The sequence below is a fragment of the Amblyraja radiata genome, chromosome 18, assembly GCF_010909765.2.
Source record: "Amblyraja radiata isolate CabotCenter1 chromosome 18, sAmbRad1.1.pri, whole genome shotgun sequence".
NCBI classification, from domain to species: domain Eukaryota; kingdom Metazoa; phylum Chordata; class Chondrichthyes; order Rajiformes; family Rajidae; genus Amblyraja; species Amblyraja radiata.
In genome coordinates, this window is record NC_045973.1 from 40,484,939 (window position 1) to 40,504,912 (window position 19,974).

Sequence of the window (19,974 nt, forward strand, 5' to 3'; positions counted from 1 at the left end):
TCCACGGCATAACGGTTGTCGAGACCCGGTACCATTATGTGGTTGGGCCTCTCGACCAAGAAACGGCCGGTAGGGTCTTGCCGTACCTCGATAATCCGCCCGCCGCGGGTAAGTATGCAGGCCTCAAGGAGCTGCTGCTCCAGATCTACGGGCCGAGCTCCATGGAGCGAGCGGCGCGAGTTCTCAACATGGGCGGAGCTGGCAGCCGGTAAGCACCACGGTGGTCGGCAAAATTCATCGTTTGTACACCTGGGATCGGCCCTCGGGGTATATATTCCTAATGGACACTGGAGCGGAGGTTTGTGTTTTGCCTCTCTCCGGAGTGGACATGCAGGCCAGTAAGTGGGGCCCCCTCTTAACCGCGGCAAATGGGAGTCCCTCCGCACCTACGCCGTCCGTACCATCCCCATCATATTGGCTGCAAGCGATTTCACCGGGCTTTTTGTTGTCGCGGACGTGACCCAGCCGCTGCTGGGCGCTGATTTCTTACGGGCGCAAGAGCTCCTAGTTGATGAGGCCAGCACCTCGTCCATGTGAAATCGTTGGAGGCGATTTCCTTGCGCCCTACTGCGCCCGCCCCGTCGAACAGCAATCCGGTGGCAGCGGTGGACAACGTCTATGCCGAGGTTCTGGCGAGTTTCCGGACATTGGCATCCTGGAGTTCGGCTCGGCCAGCCCGAAACACGGGGTCGAGCACCACATCCTCACCTCGGGCCCACCGCTCCACACCCGTGCCTGCAGGCAGCCCCCGACAAGCTTCAGATGGCCAAGGCGGAATTTCGCAACTTGGAGGCCATGGGCATCGTCCGGCGCTCCCACATCCCATGGGCCTTCCTGCTGCACAAGGTGCAGAAGGCTTCTGGGGGCTGGCGGCCTTGTGGGGACTATCGCCGCCTTAATGAGGCTACGACTGCCGACCACATTCAGGACTTCTGGCCGGGGCTAGGTGTTTCTCGAAGATCGACTTAGTCCACAGGTACCACCAAATCCCTGAGCGATCGGAGGATGTCCCTAAAACGTCGATCATCACCACGTTTGGGTTGTTTGAATTCCTGCGGATGGCCTTTGGCCTCAAGAATGCCGCGCAGGCTTTCCAACGCCTCATGGACACCGTGGGTCGGGGGTTGGATTTCATCTTAATTTACTTGGACAACATCCTGGTGGCGAGTCGCATGCGGCAGCAGCACTGCGCCCACCTTCGCTTGTTGTGCCAGAGCCTTAGCGAGCATGGCCTGTTGGTCAACCTCAGTGTCGATTCGGCCTCAGGTGCATTGGCCTTCTAGAGCACCAGGTGACGTGGCACGGAGCAGTGCCTCTGCCCGACATGTTTGAGGCCATACACCATTCCCCGTGTCCCTCCAAGGTGCAAGGACTTCAGGAGTTTGTAGGCATTGTGTCCTTCTATCAGCGGTTTGTTCCGGCGGTGGCTAGGATCACGCGGCCACTGTTCCAACTGCTGTCTGGCAAGCGGCAGGAGGTCCATTGGGACGCCGTCGCTGTGGCAGCGTTCGAAGAGGCAAAGGATGCCCTGGCTCGGTCGGTCATGCTGGTGCACCCGCGAACAGACACCCCCACTGCTCTTACCGTGGTCAGCGGGGTCCTGGAGCAGTGCTTCGACGGTCAATGGCGGCCCCTCGCCTTCTTCAGCTTACAGCTGAACCCAGCGGAGTGTCGCTACAGTGCCTTTGACTGGGAGTTGCTCGCCTTACATCTTGCGGTGCGGCATGTCTGGTACTTCTTGGAGGGCGGCACTTCGTGGCCTTCACAGACCATAAGCCCCTGACATTCGCGTTTGCCAAGGTCTCGGATCCTTGCTCCGCCCGCCAGCAGCACCAGCTGACAGCCATATCGGAATACACCACCGACGTGCGGCACATGCAACGCCGGTAAATGCAACCTGTTGGCGGACGCCTTGTCTCGCACGGAGATCGCTGCTGTGCTCAAACCGGCCGTCGGGTAGACTACTCCGCCTTGGCGGTGGCACAGCTGACGGACAAGGAAATGCCAGCTTTCTGCACCGCGATCTCTGGATTGGTGCTAGAAGATGTGCCGTTGGGTTCCTCGGGTGGTTCCATTTTATGCAACGTGTCCATGGGACAGCCGCGGCCGGTTGTCCCGGCGCTGTCGTGTTTTCGAGGTGATCCACGGTCTGGCCTACCCGTAGATCCGTGCCAGGGTTTCCATGGTGGCGGCAAGGTTCATCTGGCACAGTCTGCGGAAGCAGGTCGGTGGGACGTGTTTGGTCATGGGGTCTGACCCTGGGTATTTAAGGTCGGGTTACGCCCAGTCATGGGGTTGGAGTTGGAAGCAGCAGTGACAGTAATAAAATACACATTTTGTTCTCATAATTTTGTTTCAACTCACTCCTGGCTGGACTCTGCATGCAATGCCTGCTTGAAGTCTATGATTCATGCACATCACCAGTTGGTGGGTATCTTCTCTGGTGATGCTCTGCCAGGCCTGTATTGCAGCCATCTTTAGTTTATGCTTGTTTTGGGGGTTAGTATCCTTCAGTTTTTTCTTCAGCATATAATAGGCATGCTCCCTTGGGTTCAGATCGGGTGATTGACTTGGCCACTCAAAAAATAACCATATTTTAGCTTTGAAAAACTCCTTTGTTGCTTTAGGCAGTATGTTTGGGATTATTGTCTTGCTGTAGAATGAACTGCCGGCCAATGAGTTTGGAGGCATTTATTTGAGGTTGAGCAGATAGGATGTGTCTATACACTTCAGAATTCATTATGCTACCACCATCAGCAGTTGTATCATCAATGAAGATAAGTGAACCAGTACCTTCAGCAGCCATACATGTCAGGCCATAACACCCCCACCACCGTTTCACCTATAACGTGATATGTTTTGATCTTGGGCAGTTCCTTCTCTCCTCCATACTTTGCTCTTGCCGTCACTCTGATATGTTAATCCATCTCATTTGTGCTCAAGACCTTTTCCCAGAACTGTGGTTGCCCTTTTAAGTCATTCTTGGCAAACTGTAACCAGGTCATCATATTTTTGCGGCTAACCAGTGGTTTGCACCTTGCAGTGTAGCCTCTGTATTTCTGTTCATGAAGTCTTCTGCAGACAGTGGTCATTGACAAATCCACACCTGACTCCTGAAGAGCGTTTCTGATCTGTTGGACAGGTGTTTTTGACAGATTTTTCTTTATTGTAAAGATAATTCTTCTGTCATCAACTGTGGAGGTCTTTTTTGGCCTGCCAGTCCCTTTGCAATTAGTGAGCTCACCAGTGCTCTCTTTCTTCTTAATGATGTTCCAAACAATTGATTTTGGTAAGCCTAAGGTTTGGCTGATGTCTCTAACAGTTTTATTCTTGTTTCTCACTCATAATGGCTTCTTTGACTTTCATTGGCACAACTTTGGTCCTAATGTTCATAAATAGCAATAAAACTTTCCAAATGGTGCCCTGAAATATATAACCACAGCTGTAATTTCTACATGGTGAAACCAAAATGTATAAAAATGGCCTTTTCAGATTCAGATTCAGATTCAATGTGCACTTTAACCACGCAATTTTTTTCAATTACAAATCTCAAATTGTGGAGTACAGAGGCAAATAAATAAATGATGGGTCTTTGTCCCAAACATTATGGAGGGCACTGTATATATTTTACAAAACTTCCTTTAGCACAGTAGCTCAAAGCTTGATTAGTTTCAGTGATTCCAGTCACAGACACAATTATAGAAACATAGAAACATAGAAACATAGAAATTAGGTGCAGGAGTAGGCCATTCGGCCCTTCGAGCCTGCACCGCCATTCAATATGATCATGGCTGATCATCCAACTCAGTATCCCGTACCTGCCTTCTCGCCATACCCTCTGATCCCCTTAGCCACAAGGGCCACATCTAACTCCCTCTTAAATATAGCCAATGAACTGGCCTCGACTACCCTCTGTGGCAGAGAGTTCCAGAGATTCACCACTCTCTGTGTGAAAAAAGTTCTTCTCATCTCGGTTTTAAAGGATTTCCCCCTTATCCTTAAGCTGTGACCCCTTGTCCTGGACTTCCCCAACATCGGGAGCAATCTTCCTGCATCTAGCCTGTCCAACCCCTTAAGAATTTTGTAAGTTTCTATAAGATCCCCTCTCAATCTTCTAAATTCTAGAGAGTATAAACCAAGTCTATCCAGTCTTTCTTCATAAGACAGTCCTGACATCCCAGGAATCAGTCTGGTGAACCTTCTCTGCACTCCCTCTATGGCAATAATGTCCTTCCTCAGATTTGGAGACCAAAACTGTACGCAATACTCCAGGTGTGGTCTCACCAAGACCCTGTACAACTGCAGTAGAACCTCCCTGCTCCTATACTCAAATCCTTTTGCTATGAAAGCTAACATACCATTCGCTTTCTTCACTGCCTGCTGCACCTGCATGCCCACTTTCAATGACTGGTGTACCATGACACCCAGGTCTCGCTGCATCTCCCCTTTTCCTAGTCGGCCACCATTTAGATAATAGTCTGCTTTCCTGTTTTTGCCACCAAAATGGATAACCTCACATTTATCCACATTATACTGCATCTGCCAAACATTTGCCCACTCACCCAGCCTATCCAAGTCACCTTGCAGTCTCCTAGCATCCTCCTCACAGCTAACACTGCCCCCCAGCTTAGTGTCATCCGCAAACTTGCAGATATTGCCTTCAATTCCCTCATCCAGATCATTAATATATATTGTAAATAGCTGGGGTCCCAGCACTGAGCCTTGCGGTACCCCACTAGTCACTGCCTGCCATTGTGAAAAGGACCCGTTTACTCCTACTCTTTGCTTCCTGTTTGCCAGCCAGTTCTCTATCCACATCAATACTGAACCCCCAATGCCGTGTGCTTTAAGTTTGTAAACTAATCTCTTATGTGGGACCTTGTCGAAAGCCTTCTGGAAGTCCAGATACACCACATCCACTGGTTCTCCCCTATCCACGCTACTAGTTACATCCTCGAAAAATTCTATAAGATTCGTCAGACATGATTTACCTTTTGTAAATCCATGCTGACTTTGTCCAATGATTTCACCACTTTCCAAATGTGCTGCTATCCCATCTTTAATAACTGACTCTAGCAGTTTCCCCACTACCGATGTTAGACTAACTGGTCTGTAATTCCCCGTTTTCTCTCTCCCTCCCTTCTTAAAAAGTGGGGTTACGTTTGCTACCCGCCAATCCTCAGGAACTACTCCAGAATCTAAAGAGTTTTGAAAGATTATTACTAATGCATCCACTATTTCTGGAGCTACTTCCTTAAGTACTCTGGGATGCAGCCTATCTGGCCCTGGGGATTTATCGGCCTTTAATCCATTTAATTTACCCAACACCACTTCCCGGCTAACCTGGATTTCACTCAATTCCTCCAACTCCTTTGACCCGCGGTCCCCTGCTATTTCCGGCAGATTATTTATGTCTTCCTTAGTGAAGACGGAACCAAAGTAGTTATTCAATTGGTCCGCCATATCCTTGTTCCCCATGATCAACTCACCCGTTTCTGACTGCAAGGGACCTACATTTGTTTTAACTAATCTCTTTCTTTTCACATATCTATAAAAACTTTTGCAGTCAGTTTTTATGTTCCCTGCCAGTTTTCTTTCATAATCTATTTTTCCTTTCCTAATTAAGCCCTTTGTCCTCCTCTGCTGGTCTCTGAATTTCTCCCAGTCCTCCGGTATGCTGCTTTTTCTGGCTAATTTGTACGCATCATCCTTCGCTTTGATACTATCCCTGATTTCCCTTGTTATCCACGGATGCACTACCTTCCCTGATTTATTCTTTTGCCAAACTGGGATGAACAATTTTTGTAGTTCATCCATGCAGTCTTTAAATGTCTTCCATTGCATATCCACCGTCAACCCTTTTAGAATTAATTGCCAGTCAATCTTGGCCAATTCACGTCTCATACCCTCAAAGTTACCTTTCTTTAAGTTCAGAACCATTGTTTCTGAATTAACAATGTCACTCTCCATCCTAATGAAGAACTCAACCATATTATGGTCACTCTTGCCCAAGGGGGCACGTACAACAAGACTGCTAACTAACCCTTCCTCATTACTCAATACCCAGTCTAAAATAGCCTGCTCTCTCGTTGGTTCCTCTACATGTTGATTTAGATAACTATCCCGCATACATTCCAAAAAATCCTCTTCCTCAGCACCCCTGCCAATTTGATTCACCCAATCTATATGTAGATTGAAGTCACCCATTATAACGGTTTTGCCTTTGTCGCACGCATTTCTAATTTCCTGTTTGATACCATCTCCAACTTCACTACTACTGTTAGGTGGCCTGTACACAACACCCACCAGCGTTTTCTGCCCCTTAGTGTTTCGCAGCTCTACCCATACCGATTCCACATCCTCCAAACTAATGTCCTTCCTTTCCATTGCGTTAATCTCCTCTCTAACCAGCAACGCTACCCCACCTCCTTTTCCTTTCTGTCTATCCCTCCTGAATATTGAATATCCCTGGATGTTCAGCTCCCAGCCTTGGTCACCCTGGAGCCATGTCTCCGTGATCCCAACTATATCATAGTCATTAATAGCTATCTGCACATTCAACTCATCCACCTTATTACGAATGCTCCTTGCGTTGAGACACAAAGCCTTCAGGCTTGTTTTTACAACACTCTTACCCCTTATACAATTATGTTGAAAAGTGGCCCTTTTTGATTTTTGCCCTGGTTTTGTCTGCCTGCCACTTTTACTTTTCACCTTGCTACCTATTGCTTCTACCTTCATTTTACACCCCTCTGTCTCTACGCTCACACATTTAAGAAACCCTTTCCCTTTAACTCCATCCTCCACTATCCCATTCGACACCCCACCCCCCGTATTCAGTTTAAAACCACCCGTGTAGCAGTGGCAAACCTGCCTGCCAGAATGCTGGTCCCACACCTGTTAAGATGCAATCCGTCCCTTTTGTACAGTTCCCCCTTACCCCAAAACAGATCCCAGTGATCTAAGAATCTAAATCCCTGCCCCGTGCACCAGTTCCTCAGCCACACGTTCAGGTCCCGTATCTCCCTGTTCCTGCTCTCGCCAGCACGAGGAACTGGAAGCAAACCGGAGATAACAACCCTGGACGTCCTGCTTTTCAGCATTTTTCCGAGCTCTCTAAAGTCACGTTGCAGAATATTCATCCCCTTCTTTCCGACATCGTTTGTGCCGACATGCACTACCACTTCCGGATGTTCACCTTCGCCCTTGAGGATTTTCTGCACTCTGTCCGTGACATCCTGGATCCTGGCACCAGGAAGGCAGCACACCATCCTCACATCCCGTCTGTTGCCGCAGAAACCCCTGTCCGTACCTCTCACAATGGAGTCTCCTACTACAATGGCGTTGCCTGCCTTAGGCCTTTTTGGTTTTGGCTCAACAGCCCTATTCGCATCACAAGCCAGTCCGCCGCCCAGTGTAAACACCTCTTCTGTCCCGACAGCTTCTAAGTGGGTGAACCTGTTCACAAGAGGTACAACCCCCGGGGACGTTGGCATTCCATGCTTCCCTCCCGTTCTCACTGTCTCCCACCTTCTCTCTTCCAGTACCTTAGGTGTAACAATCGTACTGTAGGACTTGTCGAGGAACGACTCCGTTTCTCGGACGAACCGGAGGTCATCCACTTGCTTCTCCAGTTCCCCAACACGGCCCTTCAGGAGCTCTACCTGGATGCACTTTTCGCATTTGTAGCAGCCAGAGGCACCAGCGGTGTCCTTGACCTCCCACATACTGCAAGCATCACACTGAATCAGCTTGCCTGACATCTCCTTCTTTCGTCTTTCCCTCTGCAGTGTTTTGCGTAGTCTCCTCTCCTCAGCCTCCTCGCCGAAGACTCTCGAGCCAAAGACTCACACTTTTCTCACAGGACACTTCACTCACAAGGCCGCTCACTCACTGCCACTCCCTAAGAGCAGTCTTACTTAAATTGACTGATAAATTGCCTGATTTACCAATTTACAAACTTCTCTCCTCCCACTTGGGCTAGAGCCAATCAGTCGTATCTCTTGCTAATCTCCTCCTGCTGCTGCTGTTGTTGCTCCCAAAGCTACAGCAATTCTGAGTCAAGTCTGCCTGTCCTTGACCTGTACTTAAACTGTTTTCACTTCTCTCCTCCCACTTGGGCTAGAGCCAATCAGTCGTATCTCTTGCTAATCTCCTCCTGCTGCTGCTGTTGTTGCTCCCAAAGCTACAGCAATTCTGAGTCTTGTTACATAGGATAGCTAGTTGGTTTCAAGTAATTTGCACTTAAATTCAATGGTAGATAAGTGTTTGCTATCCGCACATTCAATTGCTCTCCAGAGTATTATGCATTTGTTTTCTTAATAATTTAATTTAACCACAATAAAGCACTTTTATTAAACTCTGTTTATTCCAATTTCTGTTTGTCTGTTGCATAGATCTTCTCAAATTGCTAATCTCCCTGATTTATCAGATTAAAGTTGTGATATTTCCTCTTTTCTTTATTATTTATGTACATGGCAGAAAGTAGTTACAGCTGAAGGGTCTAAACAGCTTCATCAGCCACAACAGCTCTATATTGCACTGTTTCTTCATGGCTCTTTTCTGCTTCATTATCTACATTTACACATAAATATTAGTTGGTTTCACTTGGAAATGAAAATTTATCTCTCCAAAATGAATGTTGTATAATAGTACAAAACTGTATCTAATCCAGTAGCCAAATAGAATAATTGCAGATCTACAGGGAAATGCACTTCTACAGTACAAGTGTGCAAGAGCAGGCTACTGGAAATGTGTGTGTGTGAGCAAGCATGTGTGTGTGTGTATGTGTAAGGGGGTGGGTAGTATCTCCAAGCATAATCACTTTCACAAAAAAGTGAAGATGTTTGAGCATTCGAATGTGGGTCTGATATTATCACCGCCGCCGATGCCGGTGCCGCCGCCGCCGCCGATGCCGGAACATCGTTACCCGGCGAGGACGGCCTGGAACATCGGGCCTCCATAGAGGCAACTGTGGAGGCCTCAATAGGCCCGACTATGGGTGGACATTGGGGATGGGACTGGACTTTGTGCCTTCCCCCATAATGGGAACCATTGTGGGGGGATGTTTTTATGTTAAAGCTATTTATTATTGTTATGTTTGTATTCTTTTTTATGTGCTGCATTGGCAAAAAGAATGTCACTACATCTAGGTGTATGTGACAATAAATCAACCTTTGAACCTTTGAACCTTTGATAAAGTTTTGTAACTTCTGGCCCTTATTGTACTACCAGCTAATTCAAATTGGATAATTAAGTTTATCTATTTACCAAATCATAATAGAATCAGTTGGATTGCAGCTATCCAGCAATTACAGTGTGGTTTTGAGTGCCTCAATGGAGCTCAGGTTAGAAAATCATAAATGGGATTTTAATTTGTATCACACGACTCGGTGATGTCTAGCCAATTAAGCCAAAGTGTTGCCCAGCAAATATTTGCCTTATAATGTTACTGATACTGTGAAGGAACACAATTGTACATTTTTTATTCCCTTTCCTGAATCACTTTGTTTCATAGTTGGATAAAAGGTCTTTTATCTTGGCAGATCTCTTTTAATTTTGAATCAGTCTGAATTTTTTGTATGAAATTTAAAAGATGATATTTGCAACAATTTATATCTTCTGCAGGCTGACTTTTCCTACTTTTCTAGCGATTAAGCTTTATTGCTAAATGAAGAGATCTGATGTGTTGCATTATCTTCTGCCATAATGAAAAATGTTTTTAGTTGAATTCTCTAACTCTGGATAACCTGTTCTTTAGTTCTGTTTGTATCAGCACTGACCATTTTTGCCTGCCATTCCCCTCTTTTTTCTTAAATTTGTATATTCTGACTAGCTGGGCATGTTTCAACAGGCCAGAGGATCTCAACTTTACCACTTGAGCAACACATTGCCAGGCAAAGGGGCATATCTGCCCCTGCACTGCTACATCATTACAGTGTGACACAGAAGCTTCCTTTGATCTCCCCACTGTTCTCCACCTTCTCCGTTACCTGGACTCGTTAGTTTTCTCCGCTTAGTTATGATAAAGGGTCTTCAATCTATGAATGTTGTCTCATGGGGTTTTATGCTGTCATTTCTTGAACAATGCATGTGTAAGTGCATATTTGCGCATTTGAAAAGTATATGATGAATAAGAGCTTGTAAATGATTATTTTCCTTCATTAATTTATATTGATCTAGAGAAAGAAACCCTTATTTTGTTGCAAATGCAATAGGAAGCAATTTTTAAAATCATATGACACTGTTTAATTGCAGTTCACATGCATTATTTATAATGGTAATTATGCTCTTCACACAAAGTTGAACATTTTAAAACCAATATTGAACATTTACATGAAAACAAGGTTACTATACTACTCCAGGGGTAGATTGTAAATATGGCATTTTCTGATCTACACTTCCCTGGAGATTCAATGTGTCAATCTACCAGTATTGTACAAGATTTTTGCATTATTTTATGGAATTTGCAGCTCATTTCAAGAGGCAAGATTGTCATATGTCTTATTGTCATGTCCCAGAGCGGAGCAATGAGTTCTTACTTGCAGCAGCAAAACAGATATGTAAACTTAGAACTCTGTAAATACCATAATTAAAAAAAAAAAAAAAAGTTTAGTAGCACAGGAGGCTAAGGGATGATCTTGTTGAGGTGTACAAGATTATGAGGGGGATCGATAGGGTGAATGCAGAGGGTATTTTTCCCAGAATAGGGGAATCAAGAACCAGAGTGCACGATTTAAAAATATTTAATAAGAACCTGAGGGGCAACTTTTTTCACACTGAAGGTGGTGGCTGTATGGAAAGAGCTGCCAGGGGAGGTAGAGAGTTATGCCCCTGTCCCACTTAGGAAACCTTAACGGAAACCTCTGGAGACTTTACGCCCCACCCAAGGTTTCCGTGCGGTTCCCGGAGGTTTTTGTCAGTCTCCCTTCCTGCTTCCACTACCTGCAACCTCCGGCAACCACCTGCAACCTCCGGGAACCGCACGGAAACCTTGGGTGGGGCGCAAAGTCTCCAGAGGTTTCCGTTCAGGTTTCCTAAGTGGGACAGGGGCATTAGGAAGAAAACTGACAAGCAGGACTTCTAGGGTGGTTATCTCCGGATTGCTTCCAGAACCTCGTGCTAGTGAGGACACAAACAGGGAGATGGGGGGGGCTTAATGTGTGGCTGAGGGGCTGGTGCAGGAAGCAAGGATTTAGATTTATAGATCACTGGGATCTCTTCTGGGGTAGGGGTGACCTGTACAAAAGGAACAGGTTACACCTTAACTGGAGGGGGACCGACATTCTGGCAGGCAGGTTTGCTAGGGCTACACGTGTGGGTTTAAACTAATTAGTGGGGGGGAGGGATTGACAAATTGGGAGTATAAAGATGGAGTTAAAGGGGAAGTGAGTACAGGAAAAGTTACAAAAGACTCCCAAATTAATGGGAAGGAAAGTTCGAGAAGGGATAAGAGAGTAAGGTCAGGGCCAATTGTGAGCGTTGCGAGAGAGGGGGGGGGGGGGGGGGGGGGGGGTGGTGAATACCGAAGTCAAAGTGTTGTATACGAATGCGCGAAGTATAAGAAATAAAGTGGACGAGCATGAGGCTCAGTTAGAAATTGGCAAGTATGATGTTGTGGGAATTACAGAGACATGGCTGCAAGAGGGCCAGGGCTGGGAACTGAATATTCAAGGGTATACCTCCTATCGAAAAGATAGACAAGTGGGCAGAGGGGGTGAGGTAGCTCTGTTGGTGAGGAATGAAATTCAGTCCGTTGCAAGGGGTGACATTGAAACAAGAGATGTGGAGTCAGTATGGATAGAACTAAGGAATTGTAAGGGTAAAAAGACCCTAATGGGACTTATCTACAGGCCCCCAATCAGTTCAAATTGGCATGTTGTAAAGGTAATGCTACGGTTGTTATGGGAGATTTCAACATGCAGGTAGACTGGGAAAATCAGGTTGGTACTGGACTCCAAGAAAGGGAGTTCGTGGAGTGCCTCCGTGAGAAGGCAATTCTGGATTCAGTGTTGTGCAATGAACCGGATTTGATAAGGGATTTTGAGGTTAAGGAGCCAATAGGAAGTAGTGACCATAATATGGTAAGTTTTAATTTACAATTTGAAAGGGAGAAGGGTAAATCGGAGGTGTCCGTGTTACAGTTGAACAAAGGGGACTATGGAGCCATGAGGGAGGAGCTGGCCAAAGTTGACTGGAAAGATACCATAGCAGAGATAACAGTGGAACAACGATGGCTTTATTATTTCTAGGAATAATACAGGTGTAAGATCAGTTCATTTCAAAGAGGAAGAAAGATTCCAAGGGAGCAAAGGGCGACCATGGCTGACAAGGGACATCAGGGACAGTATAAAAATAAAAGAGAAGTACAACATAGCAAAGATGAGCGGGAAGCAGGAGGATTGGGTGATGTTTAAAGAGAAACAGAAGATAAGTAAAAAGGCAATACATAGAGAAAAGATGAGGTACGAAGGTAAGCTAGCCAAGATTATAAAGGAGGATAGTAAAAGCTTCTTTAGGTATGTGAAGAGGAAAAAATAAGTTAAGACCAAAGTTGGACCCTTGAAGACTGAAAAAGGTGAATTTATTATGTCGAACACGGAAATGGCAGATGGGTTGAGCAGGGTACTTTGGATCCGTCTTCACTAAGGAGGACACAAACAATCTTCCTGATGTACAAGTGGCCAAAGGATCTGGGGTGACGGAAGAACTGAAGGAAATCCACATTAGGTAGGAAATGGTGTTGGGTAGACGGATGAGAGTGAAGGCTGATAAATCCCCAAGGCCTGATGTTCTGCATCCAAGGGTACTTAAGGAAGTGACTCTAGAAATCGTGGACGCATTGGTGTTCATTTTCCAATGTTCTATAGATTCAGGATCAGTTCCTGTGGATTGAAGGGTAGCTAATGTTATCCCATTTCTTAACAAAGGTGGGAGAGAGAAAACAGGGAATTATAAACCAGTTAGCCTGACATCGGTGGTGGGGAAGAAGCTGGAGTCAATCGTAAAAGATGAACTAGCGGCATATTTGGATAGCAGTAACAGGATCGGTCCGAGTCAGCATGGATTTACGAAGGGGAAATCATGCTTGACTAATCTTCTGGAATATTTTGAGGATGTAACAAGGAAAACGGACAAGGGAGAGCCAGTGGATGTAGTGTACCTGGACTTTCAGAAAGCATTTGATAAGGTCCCACACAGGAGATTAGTGGGAAAAATTAGGGCACGTGGTATTGGGGGTAGAGTGCTGACAAGGATAGAAAATTGGTTAGCAGACAGGAAACAAAGAGTAAGGATTAATGGGTCCCGTTCAGAATGGCAGGCAGTGACTAGTGGGGTACCACAAGGCTCGGTGCTGGGACCGGAACAATTTACAATATACATCAATGATTTAGATGAAGGGATTCAAATTAACGTTAGCAAATTTACAGATGACACAAAGCTGGGTGGCAGTGTAAACTGTCAGGAGAGTGCTATGCGAATGCAGGGTGACTTGGACAGGTTGGGTGAGTGGGCAGATGCATGGCAGATGCAGTTTAATGTGGATAAATGAGAGGTTATCCACTTTGGTAGCAAAAACAGGAAGGCAGATTATCATCTAAATGGTGTCAAGTTGGGAAAAGGGGAAGTAAAACAGGATCTGGGTGTCCTTGTTCATCAGTCCATGAAAGTAAAGCATGCAGGTACAGCAGGCAGTGAAGAAGGCGAATGGCATGTTGGCCTTCATAACAAGAGGAGTTGAGTATAGGAGCAAAGAGGCCCTTCTGCAGTTGTACAGGGCCCTAGTGAGACCACACCTGGAGTATTGTGTGCAGTTTTGGCCTCCTAATTTGAGGAAGGACATTCTTGCTATTGAGGGTGCAGCGTAGGTTCAAGGGTTAATTCCCGGGATGGCAGGACTGTCATATGCTGAGAGAATGGAGTGGCTGGGCTTGTTTACTCTGGAATTTAGAAGGATAAGAGGGGATCTTATTGAAACATATAAGATTTTTAAGGGTTTGGACACTCTTGAGGCAGGAAACATGTTCCCGATGTTAGGGGAGTCCAGAACCAGGGGTCACAGTTTAAGAATAAGGGGTGATGCATTTAGAACGGAGATAAGGAAACACTTTTTCATACAGAGAGTTGTGAGTCTGTGGAATTCTCTGCCGGTGGAGGCCGGTTCTCAGGGTACTTTCAAGAGAGCTTGATAGGGCTCTTAAAGATAGCGGAGTCAGGGGAGATGGGGAGAAGGCAGAAATGGGGTACTGATTGTGGATGATCAGCCATGATCACATTGAATGGCGGTGCTGGCTCCTGCAACTATTGTCTATTGTCTACCCTCAGTCACTCCCTCCCTCCCACCATAACTCATCTTCCCTCCCTACCCCTCTCTTATCGCCCACCTCCCCACTCTTCATCTCCCCCTATCCTCCCCACTTTCCCTCCTCACCTCCCCCACTGCCCTCCTCTCCCTCTATTCCCCACTCCCTACTTCCCGCACTCCCTGTACTCCGCCCTCTTCTCCCTCTATTCCCCCTCCTCCACTCTCCTTCCTCACCTTCTCCCTCTTTTATCCCTCCACTCCTACCCTTCCCCACTCCCTCCCTCACCTCTCCTTTCCCCTAGCCTCAGTCACTACCTCCCTCCCTCCATAACTCCTCTCCCCTCCCTACTCCCATCCTCTCCCTCTATCCCCTCTCCTGCCCAACTTGGTGAAGACTCACAGCGGGTGCTGGTGGCTCCCCTCCACCGGGATCAGATTCTCCGCTTTCCGTTTGGCGGCATCTCCGACACTGCGCCGCGACGCGCCGCGCCGCGCCGCTTCCGGTCCCACCGAAAACTGTGTCCTGTTGGAGACTTCTGCCGGCCACCCACAGTGTCCCTCAGCTCCTGTAAAGTCGCGATGGCGCAGGTAGCGTCCCGGGGAGCGATAGGAGAGGAGGCCAATCTGCACGGCACTGACCGGCAGGAGAGGAGATCGATCTGCTCACCCGCAGTTAGCGCGGTTTAAGATTTTTAAACCGTGCTAACTTTTCCAAAATATCACCGATCGGAACAAAACATGTTGCACTCGCCGCAGAGGAGAACGGTGAGTGAGCTGGCAAAATATCGTAGCGCTATTGCATACCATTTCGCGCAAATAGAAAAAACGCACAAACCAGATGAGCACAAGATAAGAGCTTTAGTTATGTATAGATTGGCCAAATGCAGGCAGTTGGACAAAAACAATACCCCCAATATGTAGTTTGGAGCCTATTTGGAGGGTGTAGTATTTAATAGCCTGATGGTTGTTGGGAAGAAAGTGCTCCTAAACCTGGGCGTTACAGTATACCTTCTTCTCGATGGCAGGAGTGAAAAGAGAGTGTGGTCAGGCTGGTGTGGATCACTGATGATATTGGTTGCCTTTTTGAGACAGCGTTTCCTGTAGGTCCCTTCAATAGTAAGGAGGTCAGTACCGTGATGGATTGGGCAGTGTTCACCACTTTTTGCAATTTTCTTTGTTCTCGGCGATCAGGTTGATGAACAAGTCCATGATGCAACCAGTCAATATGCTCTCTACAGTACACCAGTAGGAGTTCAAGAGAGTAATAGTCGACATACCGAATTTTCTAAGGAAGAGGAGGCATTGATGGGCTTTCTTTATGAGTGCATCAATGTGCTGGGTCCAGGACCGGTCTCCAGTGATATGTGCCCCCAGAAATTTGAAGTATTTTGACTTTCCACCACCATCCCAACGATGAAGACAGGTTCGGGGACCATCTTCCAAAGCCAACAATTAATTCCTTGATTTTACTGACTTTGAGAGCAAGGTTGTTGTTATGGCACCATCTGGTCAGTTGATCGATCTCCCTCCTATACTCTGACTCATCGTCATCTGTAATTCATCCAACAACGTTGGTGTTGTTGGCAATTATTTTTGCAATTAATTCAGCTTGAACAGTTATCAATGCATAGTGCAATGTGTTACCCTGCCTTGGATTACTGGTCCTATATATACAGCCACCGTAGGAATACTAAAATTTTGTATTTTGTCATCTGCAAAAAAAAAGTTCAGTGGTAAATTCCTGTATCAAGGGAAGTCAGACCACTTACTATATTCTTCAGATTTATTCTCTGGACATCAATTTAAAGTGCTGCTGATATTTTTAATACAAATATCCAGGTAGAAAGATTATGAAATCAATTTGAATGTTGCTGCTAACACAATATTGTTTGACCAGTCTGAGAAATGTAATTTAATTTGGCTATAATATCAGAATTGCACCTTATCTGTCACTGAAACGTCACCTATCCATGTTCTCCAGGATGTTACCTTACGCTGAGTTACTCCAGCATTTTGTGTTTTTCTTAGATCGCAACTATTCCAAGCACTCCTGATAAGTCTCCTTTATAACTCTTCATGTACGTGTTCATTCAACCTCTGCCACCCACATCTTAACTGGAATCCAGCCCCAATTATTCACCACCTTCCTGGTCATCCAAGTTGTATGTGAAAAAGTATATAGGTACTCTGGCTTAATTGTCCAATTATAAACTATTAGCTAATAGTGTTGCCCCTACTGTTCCTATTAATATATTTATATCTTGTAACCCCTCCACTGAGCCAAACAGCTTAATTCTGGGACCCTGTCCACAACTTTCTATGATACTGACTGGGAAATATTGCTCATTCTTTTTTTTGGAATATAGAGAGAGACCTGAGCTGTAACAGTCTCATTGGTGATTTGTCCTGACAAGTGTTTCGGAGGAATTTTCAGCATTTTAAACCATGAACAATGAAGAGGTAGCCGTTATAATAGAGGTTAAAATTGTGTGCATCTCAGTAGAAAACGTCAATGTTGTGATGTTAGTTCGATATATTTGCCAATAATTTTTATCCTTAAAGTAATTCATTGGTGTGTACTCATTATTGAATAGTACAATATCGTGAGCTACCCAAATATAAGTGAAAAGAATTGTGAATTTTGTCTGAATGTGATAGGCTGGGACTGTACCCGCACATTTCAACTGTATATGACTTTTATCAAGTAAACAATGGCATGATGATTTAGCAATACATTTCCTGCTTTTAATGTTTTTAATTCATATGCTTGAATTAATAATTTTAATACAGTGCATATTGTTAGCTTACAGCCAGAATTAAGATATGAAATTGAGTAGCATATGTCGTAAATTAATCTGTGTAATAAAAAGAGCTGAACAAATAATTTGTTTTTTTTAACTTCCACCTGAAATGATTAACCTGATGTTTTTTTGGCAAGCCTCAGCAGTTCATCAAGTATTCTTGAGGCTTATTTTGGAATAAAGAATCATTGACCTAATTAACCAAGATCAAGGAGGACATACAGGAGATTGCATTGGGCAGATATACCCACACCATAAAATGTATGTCACTTTTCCAGTCAGCATCTTTGTTTATGTTTTAAGGTAAATTAATGTCATTATAATACTCATTGCAGTATTGCTGATCAATGTGCAGTAGTTTTTACTCCGTGATATTTTGGAACCATTCTTAACGCCATGTGAGTGAAAATCAGAATCTTTCTGCCCTCTTCTGGAATTATGACTACAGTGCATTCAGTTAAGGCTAAATACAATTAAAAGTCAAATTAATCGCATTAAAATTGGTACAAATTATAAAATAACTGTCCCTTGGAATTTTAAAACAAACTTTCAACTAATTGATCAATCTAGACTTTGAGGAATTTTGCATTAAAAGCCTGAATTCCTGTATTTTTGGTGACATTGAGTATATGAAATGATTGATGACACATTTTAATATTTTCATTAAGACACAATTAATTTATTTTTAAATATGAGTGCAACATGATATTTAAAAGGGCATGTGCCTGTTAGTTTTAAGAAATGATAATTGAAGTGAATGACTTGTAGACACAAGGAACTGCAGATATTGGTTTACAAAAATAGATACAAAGTGCTGGAGTAACTCGGCAGGTCGGGTAGCATTCTGGAGAAGACGAAATGTGTAGGAAGAAATTTCTTCAAAGTAGACATACCTTGAGCAGATTTCACAGTGGAGCAGATGAATTTCCCATCCCACCCAAACCACCTCCTCCCCAGGTACTTTCCCCTGCAACCACAGGAGATGCAACACCTGTCCCTGTACCTCCCCCCTCGACTCCATCCATGGACCCCGACAGTCTTTTCAGGTGAGGCAGAGGTTCACTTGCACCTCCTCCAACCTCACCTCCGGCAGGCCGGGGTCATTGCCACAATTGGGATCAAGGACCACTTCCAGGTAAAGGCATCGACATTGCCAGCTTCAAAAGCGTCACCTCTCCTGAGCCCTACTGCTCCCTCTCAGTAGGAGATCTCAATGCTGACATCACTGAGTCATGCTGCTCTCCCTCCTTTGTTAACCATGCCATATCTCTGCTATGCCCCACACAGCTACACCCCGCACAACCCTTCGGAAATTGGGAATAGGAAGTGACTGAAGAATCTGTGGGTGGACTTTTTTGGACCAGCAACCACTATTCTATTTGTCTTAAAATAGTTATGGATACAAGAAGATAGACACAAACTGCTGGAGTAAATGCGGGACAGGCAGTATGTGTGGATAGAAGGAATGGGTGATGTTTCAGATCGAGACCCTTCTTCAGATGAGAGCCAGGGGAGAGGGAGAGGGACACACAGAGATGGATAAAGACAGGGCAGACCCACAAGTTAACATTCTGAATTAGGGTAAGGCCATGATTGGCGTAGGTTGATTTGAACTTGATTGGTGTAGGTTGTTGTTGGGCAGAGTAGCATCCGGAAAGTGGGATGCGTTTAAGTTTCATGACAAGAGTTTGTCGCAAGCATGCAGGGTGGGTGAAGGGCAAGGTCGGTGGGAGTAAAGAAGTTAGATGAGGAGAGAAATTGAGGTTCTGTTCAGAATCTCCTGGGCCTGATCAGATATATTTGAGGACACTGTGAAAAGCTAGAGAAGGAATTGCAGGAGCCCTGGCTGAGATATATGAATCTTAATCAGACACGAGTGCAGTGCCATAAGACTGCCAGAGGGTGGCTAATGTGCGTTCATATTTAAGAAAGGTTGCAAGGAAAGCTTGGGCACTATAGACCAATGCGCGTAACATCTGTAGTAGGCATGTTATGGAGAGGATTCTGAGGGATAAGAAGTATGTGTAATTGGTTGATCAGGGGCTGATTAGTGATAGAGAGCATGGTTTTGTACATGGGAGATCGTGTCTTACAAATTTGAATGGGTTTTATGAAGAAGTGACCAAAATGGTTGACGAGGGAAAGGCCATATAGACATTACCTATATGTATTTCAGCAAGGCATTTGATAAGGCTGCTCTGAAACGTTAGATCACATGGGATCCAAGTAGAATGCTGACTGGATAGAGAATTGGTTTCATGGAAGGAAGGGGAGGGTGATAGTGAAATTATGCTTTTCAGACTGGAGGCCTTTGACTGATCTACAGGGTCAGTGCTGAGACCATTGCTATTAGTTGTTTATTTCAACTATTTGGAAGAGAATGGACAAGTATGATTAGTAAATTTGGTGATAACACTAATATGGGTGGTATCGTAGATAGCAAAGATGGTTATGAAAAATTATGACTTGCTGAGAATTTTTATTCATATTCCCAGACTGACCATTGTGTACTGGACGTCCCGAAATGCCACCTATCCATGTTTTGCAGGGATGCTGCCTGACTCGCTGAGGTACTCCAGCATTTTGTGTCTTAGTTTATAAACCAGCATCTGCATTTGTAGACTATTAGTTGTTCTACCTGTAAGTTACTTGTACTCTATTCTGTGTTGTTGAAATATGGCTCAGTTCTGCTATCTAGTGATCAAATTACGCTATTAGTGCTGCATTGTTCAAACATGTAAAAGGCACCATGCAGTCTTGGTAAAAAATATCATAACCAGCTAAATTCGAAACCATAGATTTGAAACATTCTTATTCACTATAATTGATATTAATCTTCATTACCAATTATTTTCAAATCCTACATTG

The 19,974-nt window shown here is 45.0% G+C and overlaps 1 protein-coding gene and 1 long non-coding RNA gene across 3 annotated transcripts in view; one reads left to right on the top strand and one right to left on the bottom strand.

Annotated features, from left to right (window-relative positions):
• Positions 1-19,974, top strand: part of iqsec1 (IQ motif and Sec7 domain ArfGEF 1) — a 506,053-nt gene that overhangs the window by 214,573 nt on the left and 271,506 nt on the right. The window lies entirely within an intron of this gene.
• The window catches only part of LOC116983432, a 66,701-nt gene that overhangs the window by 31,206 nt on the left and 15,521 nt on the right, over positions 1-19,974 (bottom strand). The gene's annotated exons all lie outside the window — the stretch shown is intronic.